The sequence below is a fragment of the Panulirus ornatus genome, chromosome 66 (assembly GCF_036320965.1).
Source record: "Panulirus ornatus isolate Po-2019 chromosome 66, ASM3632096v1, whole genome shotgun sequence".
NCBI classification, from domain to species: domain Eukaryota; kingdom Metazoa; phylum Arthropoda; class Malacostraca; order Decapoda; family Palinuridae; genus Panulirus; species Panulirus ornatus.
The window spans coordinates 12,232,056-12,245,777 of NC_092289.1; positions in this window are offsets into that span (position 1 = coordinate 12,232,056).

Consider the following 13,722-nt stretch of genomic DNA (forward strand, 5'->3'; position numbering starts at 1 on the left):
GTATGGGGGGGGTTGGGCCATTTCTTTCGTCTGTTTCCTTGCGCTACCTCGCAAACGCGGGAGACAGCGACAAAGTATAAAAAAAAAAAAAAAAAAAAAAAATATATATATATATATATATATATATATACATATATATATATATATATATATATATATATATATATATATATATATATATATATATATATATAAGTACCTCTTTACTTATGGTGGCTTGTCCAGTGTGTTATTGAGAAGAATGGACTTCAACAACTTATATAAGTGATTCTTTACTCGTAGTTTTTTGTCCAATATGTTCTAGAGAAACATGTACTTCGACCACTTACATAAGTGCATCTTCACTTATGGCTACTTTCCCATGTTATGGAGAAACATGGACTTCAACCACTTACGTAAGTGTTTTTCTTTTCTCGTTTTCCTCTATACTTTTGGTCACTTATATGATTTAAGTATGGCTGAAGGTGTCCATTTAACACGATCCCCTTATGCACCCAACCTTGCTGCTGTTGCATCTAAGTCGCAGTATATCTGCTACCTTCATCATCAAGTGTATGGGAGGCATTTACAGCCCCTAATGTGGGGAAAAGATATAAAAAGATAAACAAAATTCAATCATATATTTTTTTCTTTAACATTTCTCGAAAGAAAATTCTTTGTTCTTCAGAGGTGAGGTAAAACTCATGTGCCGGGTTAAGACACCGTTCAGGGGTTTTCTTGTGTCATCTGTGGAGGTGAGATGGGGTCGTGGCCATAGGCTGGGGTGTGGGTTGGCTGTCTTGGGTACCGGTGGTGGGCGGGGGCAGGCCGTTGTGGGCAAGGATGGTGGGCGAGGGCAGGCCGTTGTGGGCAAGGATGGTGGGCGGGTGCAGGCCGTTATGGGCAAGGATGGTGGGCGGGGGCAGTCCGTTGTGGGCACCGGTGGTGGACGGGGGCAGGCCGTTGTGGGCACCGGTGGTGGGCGGGGGCAGGCCGCTGTGGGCGCAAGCAGGAGCGCGTGGACCGGCGGGTTCCAGCTGCTGGCCGTGACCCTCCAAGGGTCCCATCCACCACACACACACACACACACACACACACACACACACACACACACACAAAAGTCCACGTCCATATTTCAGATATGCATAACCTGTCCATATTCAGTTATCTCTAATTAATATGGCATTTCACAAACACTATGATTAATACGGTTTTTATCGTTTATATGTTTTTCATTCAAGCTTTCGTATCAGCGTTTTTGTCTGAATTTTGTATTCTTTTAAGCCCCGCTCAAAGGCCGACTTGCGTAGGGTCGAACTGAGATCGAGTCGTCACTGTGATGAGGATGAATCGAACCATAACTGATTTGATTATTTTCCTCAAACTCTATTACTCAAGGTAGTGCCTCTGTAGCACTCAGAGGAGTGCCTCCAACTGTAGCTTTAGAATGAGTGCCTCTAACTGTAGCACTAAAAGGAGTGCCTCTAACTGAAGAATTAGGAGTGCTTATAAACTGTAGCACTCAAATGAGTGCCTCTTACTGTACCATTAGAAGGAGTGCCTCTAACTGTAGCACTAAAAGGAATGCCTCTAACTGTACCATTAGAAGGAGTGCCTCTAACTGTAGCACTAAAAGGAGTGCCTCTAACTGCACCACTCAAAGGAGTGCCTCTAACTGTAGCACTAAAAGAGGTGCCTCTAACTGTACCACTCAAAGGAGTGCCTGACACCGTAGCACTTGAAGAAGTGTCCTAGACTAGCACTCAGAGAAGTGCCTCAAACTGTAGAACTTAAGGAAATGCCTCTCAAGGAAGTACCTCAAACTGCAGTACTCAAGGAAGTGTCTTAAAGTGTAGCACCCAAGGAATTCCCTCACTTACTATGGGTGTTCTCTTAACAAACTTACCCACACGACCCACGACACACCCACAATACACCCACGATAACCCACAACACCCACGATACACCCACGACACGCCCACAATACCCACGGCACCCAAGCACCCACGATACACCCCTAGACACCCATGGCACACCCAAACACCCACGGTACACTCCCAAACACCCACAATGCATCCACAACACCCGCATGCACACAACCCTAACACCCAGATATATATATTCCAGACACCAACGATACATACATTCTAGACACCCATAATATATACATTCCAGGCACCAATGATATATTCATTCCAAACACCCACGATATATACATTCCAGACACCACGATATATACATTCCAGGCACCCATAATATGTACATTCCAGACACCTACGATATATACATTCCAGACACCCATAATATACATTCCAGGCACCCATGATATATACATTCCAGACATCCTCGATATATACATTTCAGACACCCACGATATGTACATTCCAGACACCCACGATATATGCATTCCAGACACCACGATATATACATTCCAGGCACCCATCATATGTACATTCCAGATATCCACGATATATACATTCCAGACACCCATGACATACACCCCATTCAACCAACCAAGCGTATACCTCCAGCCAGTGTATACACCCTATTCAACCAACCAAGCGTATACCCCCAGCCAGTGTATACACCCCATTCAACCAACCAAGCGTATACCTCCAGCCAGTGTATACACCCCATTCAACCATCCAAGCGTATACCCCCAGCCAGTGTATACAACACCCGCACGGTGGTCTTGACGACAGCTTCATTAAGTAACACGTTCCTAAGTTTTTGTGTGTGGGTGTGAGGGTGAGGGTGTGGGCTCAAGACCCGGGAGAAGGGAAGGCGTGGAGAACGCTGCCACGACGGAGGTGAGGCGTGCCCTCCGAAGTGTGGGATTAGAGCGGCCTCTCGCCTCCTCCCAAAGGCGTCTTACTCTCGCCTCAGAATCCAAAGAAGAAGAGAGAGAGAGAGAGAGAGAGGAGGGGGGAAAAAAACATGAGAATAACACACTCCTTCCTCGAGAGGTCTTAACTGTACTTAAAGCTTTATTACAAGTGTTATGTGAGAGGAGGTTGCCTTTGTTCATGTTTCTCTCCTATTCGAGAGGTCGTAATGCCGGCCGGGGATGCCTTTCAGGGACGCCATTGTCGGGGGACATTCATTCCCCTGCCGTAGGAGTGTTTTGTTGTGCCCCGACGACATGACGGATGTGGTCAAATCACTTTCGAAATGTGTTTTCATTTTTTAGTTTCTTATTTTACCTGCGCTCTCTCTCTCTCTCTCTCTCTCTCTCTCTCTCTCTCTCTCTCTCTCTCTCTCTCTCTCTCTCTCTCTCTCTCTCTCTCTCTCTCTCTCATGATCCTACATCAAGGTAACAAAAACAGAGTTTGTGTGTGTGTGTGAGTGTGAGAGGGAGAGGAGGAAGGGCACCGCCGCCAGAGATTTGCCACAGTGAGCTGGGTCATGGAGAGGAACTGCTCTCCCCTCCCTTACCCCACTGCCCTTCACGGTATACCCCACAGACACACACACACACACACACACACACACACACACACACCTCCTGCCGGCCGGGTCTTCAGGCGTACCCAGCGTTGCGTAGCCTCAACATCCGGCCGAGCCGTCATCAGCGCCACGCTCCACGATCCTCCCAACCCGTCCTCAGCTTCTTGCGCTCATTCACACCCTCTCATACACCTTCCTACCCCTCCGTCACCTCGTTACTTACTACTACAGCATATGTAAAGTGTGATCATCATATATATATATATATATATATATATATATATATATATATATATATATATATATATATATATATATATAAGGATAGATGACTGAGTCGTAAAGGGAAAAAAATCCTCACTTGGCCCTCTTCTCTGTTCCTTCTTTTGAAAAAGTAAAACGGGAAGGGAGGATTTCCAGTCCCTCGCTCCCTCCTCTTTCAGTCGTCTTCTACGACACGCAGGGAATACGTGGGAAGTATTCTTTCTCCCCTATCCCCAGGGATGATATATATATATATATATATATATATATATATATATATATATATATATATATATATATATATATATATATATATATATATATCAGTAAATCCTTTGCTCTATAGTATGAGAATTCAAACACGATGTGGCTTTAATGTGTGCGTGTGTGTGTGTGTGTGTGTGTGTGTGTGTGTGTGTGTGTGTGTGTGTGTGTGTGTGTGTGTGTGTGTACACTCAGCTTCTACTGGAATTACGATTGACTGAGCTTAATTAGGCCAATATAACTACCGGCCCCCACCCCTCCTCTCTGGCAAGATGAGCACACATGTGATGTCACAACACGCAGGGATGAAGCCAAGGGTTGACGTCATCACGGGAACAGCAAAGAAACATCATAGTCCACGTCTCTCACACGCGGAACAGCAACAGAAGGCGCATTACGGAACACACTCCCAGGAGGCGTTTAAAGAACGTGGCTACGTTACTGTATGGGGACTATGAAGTGATCGCTACCAAGATATGAGGGAGAAGAAACTTGCATACATCCGTTAAGGAGATGATGAAAGGACAGAGAAGACTTGTGTAGATGTAAGGACAGAGTACGCTTGCGTAATTCTACTTTAAGGAGACGATGAAAGGACAGGGAGATTTGCGTAGTTCTGCCTTAAAAAGGCGATTAAGGGACAGAGGAGACTTAAGGAGACGATAAAGTGTGTTCGTTACCAGGGTATGAGAGGGAAGAGGCTAGCTTGCCTGCTCTGCTCAGGTCAAGGAGCCAAAGATACAAACTTAGGGAGAGGATTTCTGTCGGAGGAAGAGGAATGTGTTCGCAGGAGGAGGAAGGTGTACTTCGTGGAGGATGAAGGTGCAGCGAGTGTCGGTGGAGGATGATGATGTAGTGGGTTATCGCAGGCGGTGGAGGAGGAGGAGGTAGAAGGCAGAGGACAACACTTCCTTGAAGATCCTCCTCCATCGCTTTTGGGTGAGCCAACATGGGTCCCACATATCATACCACCCCTTGTCACAATCCTTGATCTTATTCTCTACTTCCTATCTTGAAGGAAAATTGGGGATGGAGTGATGCAATGAAAAGAAAATAGATTTTGAGAGCTCGGGCCTGAACCTGCAGGAGGATGAAAGGTGTACATGGGATAGTTTGAATTGGAACGATGTGGCATACAGCAGTCGACATGCTGTCACTGGACTGAACCAAGTCATTATATATTCCTTTTTGTCCACGTGGAAATGAAACACGATAAATTCCCAAGTGCGCTTTCGTGTAATGATCGCAACATCAGGGGAGATACAAGAAAGAAATATAACTCAGTTAATATACAACGAAAAGACGTAGCTAGGACGCCAATTGGTAAACAAATGTCTACCGGAACGCACCCGACCTCCAATAGGGTAGTCATTTGTTTACCAAATGGCGTCCTAGCTTCGTCTCTTCGTTGTGTATCAACTGACGGTTATATTTCTTTCTTGTATCTCCCCTGATGATGTGATCATTACACGAAAGTGCACTTGGGAACCTATCGCGCGCGCTTGTGAGTGTGTATGTGTGTGTATGTGTGTGTATATGTGTCCGTCTGTCTGTCTGTCTGTCTGTCTGTCTGTGTATATGTGTGTGTGTGTGCGTGTGTGTGTGTGTGTGTGTATGCTTCATCTATAACATTATGTGATCCATGGTATCGCTCCAGAATCCATGCCGACATGTTATTACTCGGGTTCCTTCTAGGAAATTAGTTGGCTTATCTCGAAAGATGGCTTACCGTCATTTTCCCGAGTGCCGAGGTGGGACGAATTGCCTGGTAATTAGTGCATTTTTTTTTTCTCTCTCTCTCATAAGGGGTAACACTTGCCAGCTTCCAGTGCTCAGGCACCATGGCGAAGCCTGATCGCAAGCAGGGGACTCTCTCTCTCTCTCTCTCTCTCTCTCTCTCTCTCTCTCTCTCTCTCTCTCTCTCTCTCTCTCTCTGAGATTGCGAGGCGATGATAGGTCATCTGAGACTGATGGCTCGTCCCGACCTAACTTCTGATGACCCTTCCGTAGCTCGCTCGTCTTAATCATCTCTCAATATTCACGAGGTGATCTTCCTTCCTCTGTGCGTCAGTCAGAAGACGTCATGCGGTACTGGCGCATGCCGTGCGTCATTCACTGTATGTACTCCTCGCAGACGCATGGGCTTCGTTCAGGTGCCCAGTCCTTTTCAGGTTGGTGTTGAGACGATCCTGTGTTCTGTTGCTGTGTCTGGGGAAGTCCAGAGTCATTCAGTGGACGGTCCAATGGTGTCTTGCGCTTTTCTGTTTTCCTTTTTTATTCTTTCTGACTTTTTTTTGGTGGGGGAGAGGGCATGTTTCTGGGTTACTCTCCTTTTTCTTTCTCCTTTTTTTTTGAACCTGTTCTGATTTTGGCTTCTTCCTTCTCTCCCTCTCTCTCCATGGCCGTCTAGCGAAGTCTCTGATTGCCTTTCTTCCTTCTCTGGCCATTTCTCTTTCTGCTAATTTTCTTTTTTCTGATATTATGTTCAACTTATGTCGACTCTCCATTGTATTTTCTCCCCTTCTCTGTTTTTGTTTCTTTTTTCCTTAGTTCCTGATAACATATTTTTGACGTATATCAACAAAACTAAAATTGTTTTCCAAATCTGATGACTCAGATGCATTTCACAGCTTTTGAAAAATGTATTTTTTTTTTCTATTTACATTTCTATAGTTCGCAAAATCCATCATTATTTTGTGTTTGTAAGTGATCGTGCCTGTAAACTTGATGATACAGTGTGGTCAATAACCCCCGAGCGACCCAGTCTCTCACACATCTTTTCCATGGAGTCATACTTGGATGATCTGATTTTTAAGCTTTTGGGAAAATTTTCGACTTTGTGGAGATATGAGAAAAAATTTGATATGTGACGAGGCGTTGACAGGAAAAGAAAATAATACATACTGACGTTGACATTCTGCGGGAAGTATATGAGGTAGTGTGGCTGTGCTGGAGAGGAGACGAGGGAGGTGTAGGAGACGAGGGAGGTGTAGGAGCCGAGCAGGTCGATGAGAGGAGGTGGCATGGTGTGGGTTGCAGAGACCCATGAGGATGGCGGTAGAGGCTGTGGGTCGCTGGTTGGTCACGGCGCGCGCTGCTAAGCTAAGCAGACTGCTGCACTGCAGGAAAACGCTTTTCATGTTTCCTGACGGTGAGATGAGTTTGGATTATATTAACCTCAGCGGCTGACACACCCCGGTAGTGCCGGGAGAGAGAGAGAGAGAGTGTGTGTGTGTGTGTGTGTGGAGGCTGCCCAGAGCCACGGCTCCCGCCTTCCGCTACGGAATGGCTCTGATGACGTCTCTTGGTGTGTAATATGAATCCGTCATCCTTTAGTGGTGAGTGATTGTCTTTTGTCTCTGAACTGGGCAGAAACTCTATTGCCTTACTGATATAAGATGCCGGAGCCTCTTCAGCATTTTGATCGTAATGATGCAAATTTACATTTTCTTTTAACTTTTATCTGGATAATTATAATATAATTAAACTTTCAGGTCATTGAATGATTCACTCAGATTCCTGCTTTGTAATCCTTTATCTACACCTGTGTACATCCTCGCTTGTACTGGAATGAGCCTCTCCATTATACTGTGGGTGTACAAGGCAGCCGCCCTGTACAAGGATGTGTACATTATTTTCCCTCAGTTGTACAACAATTACATTTCTCATTATACGAGTCGAAAGATCAGCCACAAGTTCTCCCGTAGACTGATACTGCGGCACTGGAGTAGTTCTGGACGAGGTCCACCATAGCCAGGCGACTCCCGACCACCTTCTTGATAGAGACCAAGACGCCCCAGCCTCAACTCTGCCTTGTACAGATGAAGGGCCTTCTTCATCAGCCCTCCGTCAGGCCATTCTCACGGGCCATGTCCCAGGGCCGGCACCCGTGTTCATATATATTAGCGCCGTGTTCAACATTACGGCAGACAAATGAGCGGCGGGCCCTTGCCCTGGGCCGTGGCTTGTGGTAGGTAATAACACAAGGATCGTGCAGACCCGGGGAGCACTACCGGGCCGGGCATCCTCACCAGCCAACAGACCGGCCACCAACTGCCCTTTCTGCCCACATCTTCACTACGTTTTACTACATAAACGTCACCTATTGAGAGATAGTGTTGCCTACAGGCTTTGTGTCATTCCGCTGCCGCTGTTTCGAGGGCGCGCGTCGTTTCTTCCAAAAGAGTAATTCCACATGGGACAGTCTTGGAGCCGCTGCTGTTCCAGAACGAAATGGCTGCCAGTGTTTCCATATCGATGTTGGTTTAATGAGAAGACTAAGGAGTATTCAGGAGATGAGACATGGGTCAGTTGGTGGATGATGATATAGGACATAATCAAATGTATAAACACTTGAAGATGGGGCTCGGCGTCACGAACCAAGGTTGTGACAGTCATTAAACAAAGATATAATTTCAAGAAGATTCCTTTGAATAAAACTAATGACAGCTGTCAAAGTACCAAGCCTCCTCAATAGATAAAGAATACATTGAAAGGAATGACGAAGTTATAAATGTTCGAAATTCACTTCAGAGGAAATTTGAAAATGGAAAATACACATATTTCAGCTTGACCGAGATCGAAATCTAGAGTGTTTAACACCCAGCCTTGTCACTCGAGTTTGAGACTACACAGACCTTTGTCTGAACAGCGCCCAACGAGGACGGGTTATAAGCACTGCACCTTAGACTAAGGGAGCTGAGCTACAAGGGGGTGGGAAGGGAGGTCAGCAGCTCTGTGAGACAGGGAGTAGTCACACAACGTGGAGACCTGAGCAAGAATGAAAAAGAAAATATTATAAGGAAATTCTTCAGTAATGACAGGGTGCCAGATGAGAGGAACGCGATAGAAGACGCAGTGAACGCTATATATATATATATATATATATATATATATATATATATATATATATATATATATATATATATATATATATACTGTTCGCCATTTCCCGCATTAGCGAGGTAGCGTTAAGAACAGAGGACTGGGCCTTTGAGGGAATATCTTCATCTGGCCCCCTTCTCTGTTCCCCCTTTTGGAAAATCAAAAAAAAGAAAAAACGAGAGGGGAGGATTTCCACCCCCCCGCTCCCTTCCCTTTTAGTCGCCTCCTACGACACGCAGGGAATACGTGGGAAGTATTCTTTCTCCAATATCCCCAGGGATATATATATATATATATATATATATATATATATATATATATATATATATATATATATATATATATATATATATATATAGATAGATAGATAGACCGAGCTCCCAGGAAGTCATCACATTCCCTGCCCCTGCATAATGTGCTGCCCTACAGCAGCAAGAAACCCTTAAATAGGGTATTGGGTTGATGCTGATAATGATATTGATGATAATACTGATAATGATTACAGTAATGATGATAATAATGATAATGATTACAGTGATAATAATGATTATAATAATGATGATAACAATGATAATAATAATAATAATAATAAAAATAATAATAATAATGATAATGATAATAATAACAATAATGATAATAATAATAATAATAATAATAATGATAATAATAATAATAATAATAATGATAAAAATAATGATAATAAAAATGATAATAATAATAATAATAATAATAATAATAATAATAATGATAATAATAATGATAATAATAATGATAATGATAATGATAATGATGATAATGATAACAATAATAATAATAATAATAATAATAATAATGATAATAATAATAATAATGATAATAATAATAATGATAATAATAATAATAATGATAATAATAATAATAATACCGATGATAATGATAATGATGATAATCATGATCATAATGAAAAAACAACAATAATGATAATAATGATGATAATGATAGTAATGAAATAGTGATAATAGTGATGAGAGTAATGATAAAATAACAATAATGATATTAATGATAATAATAGTAATGATAAAAATAAAAATAGTTATCATCATTATCATTATTACTATTATCATTATCATTATCATTATTATCATTGTTATTATTATCCTCATTACTATAATTATTACTATTATTATCATTATCATTATTATCATTATTATCATTATTATTATTATCGTTATCATTATTATCATTATTATTATTATTATTATCATTATTATTATCATCATTGTTATTATTTGTTATTAATGTCAGTATTATTATCATCATCACCATCATTATTATTATCTTTATTATCATAATTATCGTTATTACTATCATTATTATTATTATTATTATTATTATTATCATAATCATCAATATCATTATTATTATTATTATTATTATTTTCATTATTATTATTATTGTTATTATCATTATTATTATCATCATTACCACTATTATTATCATTGTTATTATTATTGTTATATATATATATATATATGTATATATATATATATATATATATATATATATATATATATATATATATATATATTTTTTTTTTTTTTTTCAAACTATTCGCCATTTCCCGCATTAGCGAGGTAGCGTTAAGAACAGAGGACTGGGCCTTTTTCGGAATATCCTCACCTGGCCCCCTCTGTTCCTTCTTTTGGAAAATTAAAAAAAAACGAGAGGGGAGGATTTCCAGCCCCCGCTCCCTCCCCTTTTAGTCGCCTTCTACGACACGCAGGGAATACGTGGGAAGTATTCTTAATCCCCTATCCCCAGGGATAATATATATATATATATATATATATATATATATATATATATATATATATATATATATATATGTATATGTGTGTGTGTGTGTGTGTGTGTGTGTGTGCAGAGGGATAGAGAGAGAGAGAGAGAGAGAGAGAGAGAGAGAGAGAGAGAGAGAGAGAGAGAGAGAGAGAAGGCAATTAAGTGGGGACCATGTTGGGCCGGGGGCGACCCTGGACACGCCATACATTCCCCCGTACTTGGCCATGTCCCTTCCCAGAATCCACCACATGCCCTACCACATGCCTTACCACACGCTCCACGCCCCACCACATGCCCTGCCAATGCACCACGCCCTACTACATACCCTTTTACATGATCCACACCTCACCACATCCCCTGCCACATGCCCCACGCCCCACCACATCCCCTGCCATATGAACCGTGCCTTGCCACATGTCCTGCCACGTGCCCCACGCCCTACCACCTTGCCCCGTCGTATGCCTCATGCCCCATCACATCCCCTGCCACATGCCCCACGCCCTACCACATTCCCTGCGTTCTACCACGCGCCCCACGTTCCACCATTATCTCGCCTGCAGCTCTCTGGGGCGACACAGAGCAACGATCAAGTATATAGGATTGATCTGGAGGACAGTCATACAGCCTCCCTGGTCGTCAGTGTGGTGACAGCGCTGCTCCCTGGTCATCAGTGTGGTGACAGCCTCCCTGGTCGTCAGTGTGGTGACAGCGCTGCTCCCTGGTCATCAGTGTGGTGACAGCGCTGCTCCCTGGTCATCAGTGTGGTGACAGCCTCCCTGGTCATCAGTGTGGTGACAGCGCTGCTCCCTGGTCATCAGTGTGGTGACAGCGCTGCTCCCTGGTCATCAGTGTGGTGACAGAGCTGCTCCCTGGTCATGAGTGTGGTGACAGTGCTGCTCCCTGGTCATCAGTCTGGTGACAGAGCTGCTCCCTGGTCATGAGTGTGGTGACAGTGCTGCTCCCTGGTCATCAGTGTGGTGACAGCGCTGCTCCCTGGTCATCAGTGTGGTGACAGCGCTGCTCCCTGGTCATCAGTGTGGTGACAGCGCTGCTCCCTGGTCATCAGTGTAGTGACAGCGCTGCTCCCTGGTCATCAGTGTAGTGACAGCGCTGCTCCCTGGTCATCAGTGTAGTGACAGCGCTGCTCCCTAGTCATCAGTGTGGTGACAGCGCTGCTCATCAGTGTGGTGTCTGTACGTACGCCTGTACCAGACTGTCTATATAAACATTATCGTCTCTTAACAGATGAAACACCTTCTCGTATATCTTCTTTTGATATTCAAACACTTCTTTAGTGACTGTTACGTTTACATGGCAGTTTATATGTTGAAATGTGCGGTCTGCTAATGACTTCATGTCTGAAAGAAATTGAAAGCAAGCATGTTACACATGAAAGAAATTGAAGGCAAGCATGTTACACATGAAAGAAATTGAAAGCAAGCATGTTACACATGAAAGAAATTGAAAGCAAGCATGTTACACATGAAAGAAATTGAAGGCAAGCATGTTACACATGAAAGAAATTGAAAGCAAGCATGTTACACATGAAAGAAATTGAAAGCAAGCATGTTACACATGAAAGAAATTAACACTGTGTCGTGATGGGTGGGGAACACTGAGTAGCTTTGGTGGGTTAGGTGCTCTGATGAGTAAGGTGTTCTGATGGGTTTGGTGTTCTGATGGGTGGGGTCTTCTTATGGTTGAGGTATTCTGATAGATGGGGTATTCTGATGTATAGGGCGCTCTGGCGAGTGGAGTGTTCTGATGGGTAAGGTGTTCTGATCAGTGGAGTGTTCTGATCCGTGGAGTGTTCTGATGGGTAAGGTGTTCTGATCAGTGGAGTGTTCTGATCAGTGGAGTGTTCTGATGGGTGAGATGTTCTGATCAGTGGAGTGTTCTGATGGGTGAGGTGTTCTGATCAGTGGAGTGTTCTGATCAGTGGAGTGTTCTGATGGGTGAGATGTTCTGATCAGTGGAGTGTTCTGATCCGTGGAGTGTTCTGATGGGTAAGGTGTTCTGATCAGTGGAGTGTTCTGATCAGTGGAGTGTTCTGATGGGTGAGATGTTCTGATCAGTGGAGTGTTCTGATGGGTGAGGTGTTCTGATCAGTGGAGTGTTCTGATGGGTGAGATGTTCTGATCAGTGGAGTGTTCTGATGGGTAAGGTGTTCTGATCAGTGGAGTGTTCTGATGGGTAAGGTGTTCTGATCAGTGGAGTGTTCTGATGGGTAAGGTGTTCTGATCAGTGGAGTGTTCTGATGGGTAAGGTGTTCTGATCAGTGGAGTGTTCTGATGGGTAAGGTGTTCTGATCAGTGGAGTGTTCTGATGGGTAAGGTGTTCTGATCAGTGGAGTGTTCTGATGGGTAAGGTGTTCTGACCAGTGGAGTGTTCTGATGGGTAAGGTGTTCTGATCAGTGGAGTGTTCTGATGGGTAAGGTGTTCTGATCAGTGGAGTGTTCTGATGGGTAAGGTGTTCTGATCAGTGGAGTGTTCTGATAGGTGAGGTGTTCTGATCAGTGGAGTGTTCTGATGGGTGAGATGTTCTGATCAGTGGAGTGTTCTGATCAGTAGAGTGTTCTGATGGGTAAGGTGTTCTGATCAGTGGAGTGATCTGATGGGTGAGGTGTTCTGATCAGTGGAGTGTTCTGATAGGTAAGGTCTTCTGATCAGTGGAGTGTTCTGATGGGTTAGGTGTTCTGATCAGTGGAGTGTTCTGATGGATGAGGTGTTCTGATCAGTGGAGTGTTCTGATGGATGAGGTGTTCTGATCAGTGGAGTGTTCTGATGGGTGAGATGTTCTGATCAGTGGAGTGTTCTGATGGATGAGGTGTTCTGATCAGTGGAGTGTTCTGATCAGTGGAGTGTTCTGATGGGTGAGATGTTCTGATCAGTGGAGTGTTCTGATGGGTGAGATGTTCTGATCAGTGGAGTGTTCTGATGGATGAGGTGTTCTGATCAGTGGAGTGTTCTGATGGGTGAGGTGTTCTGATCAGTGGAGTGTTCTGATGGGTCAGGTGTTCTGATCAGCGGAGTGTTCTGAGCACTGATGGGTGGGGTAATCTGACG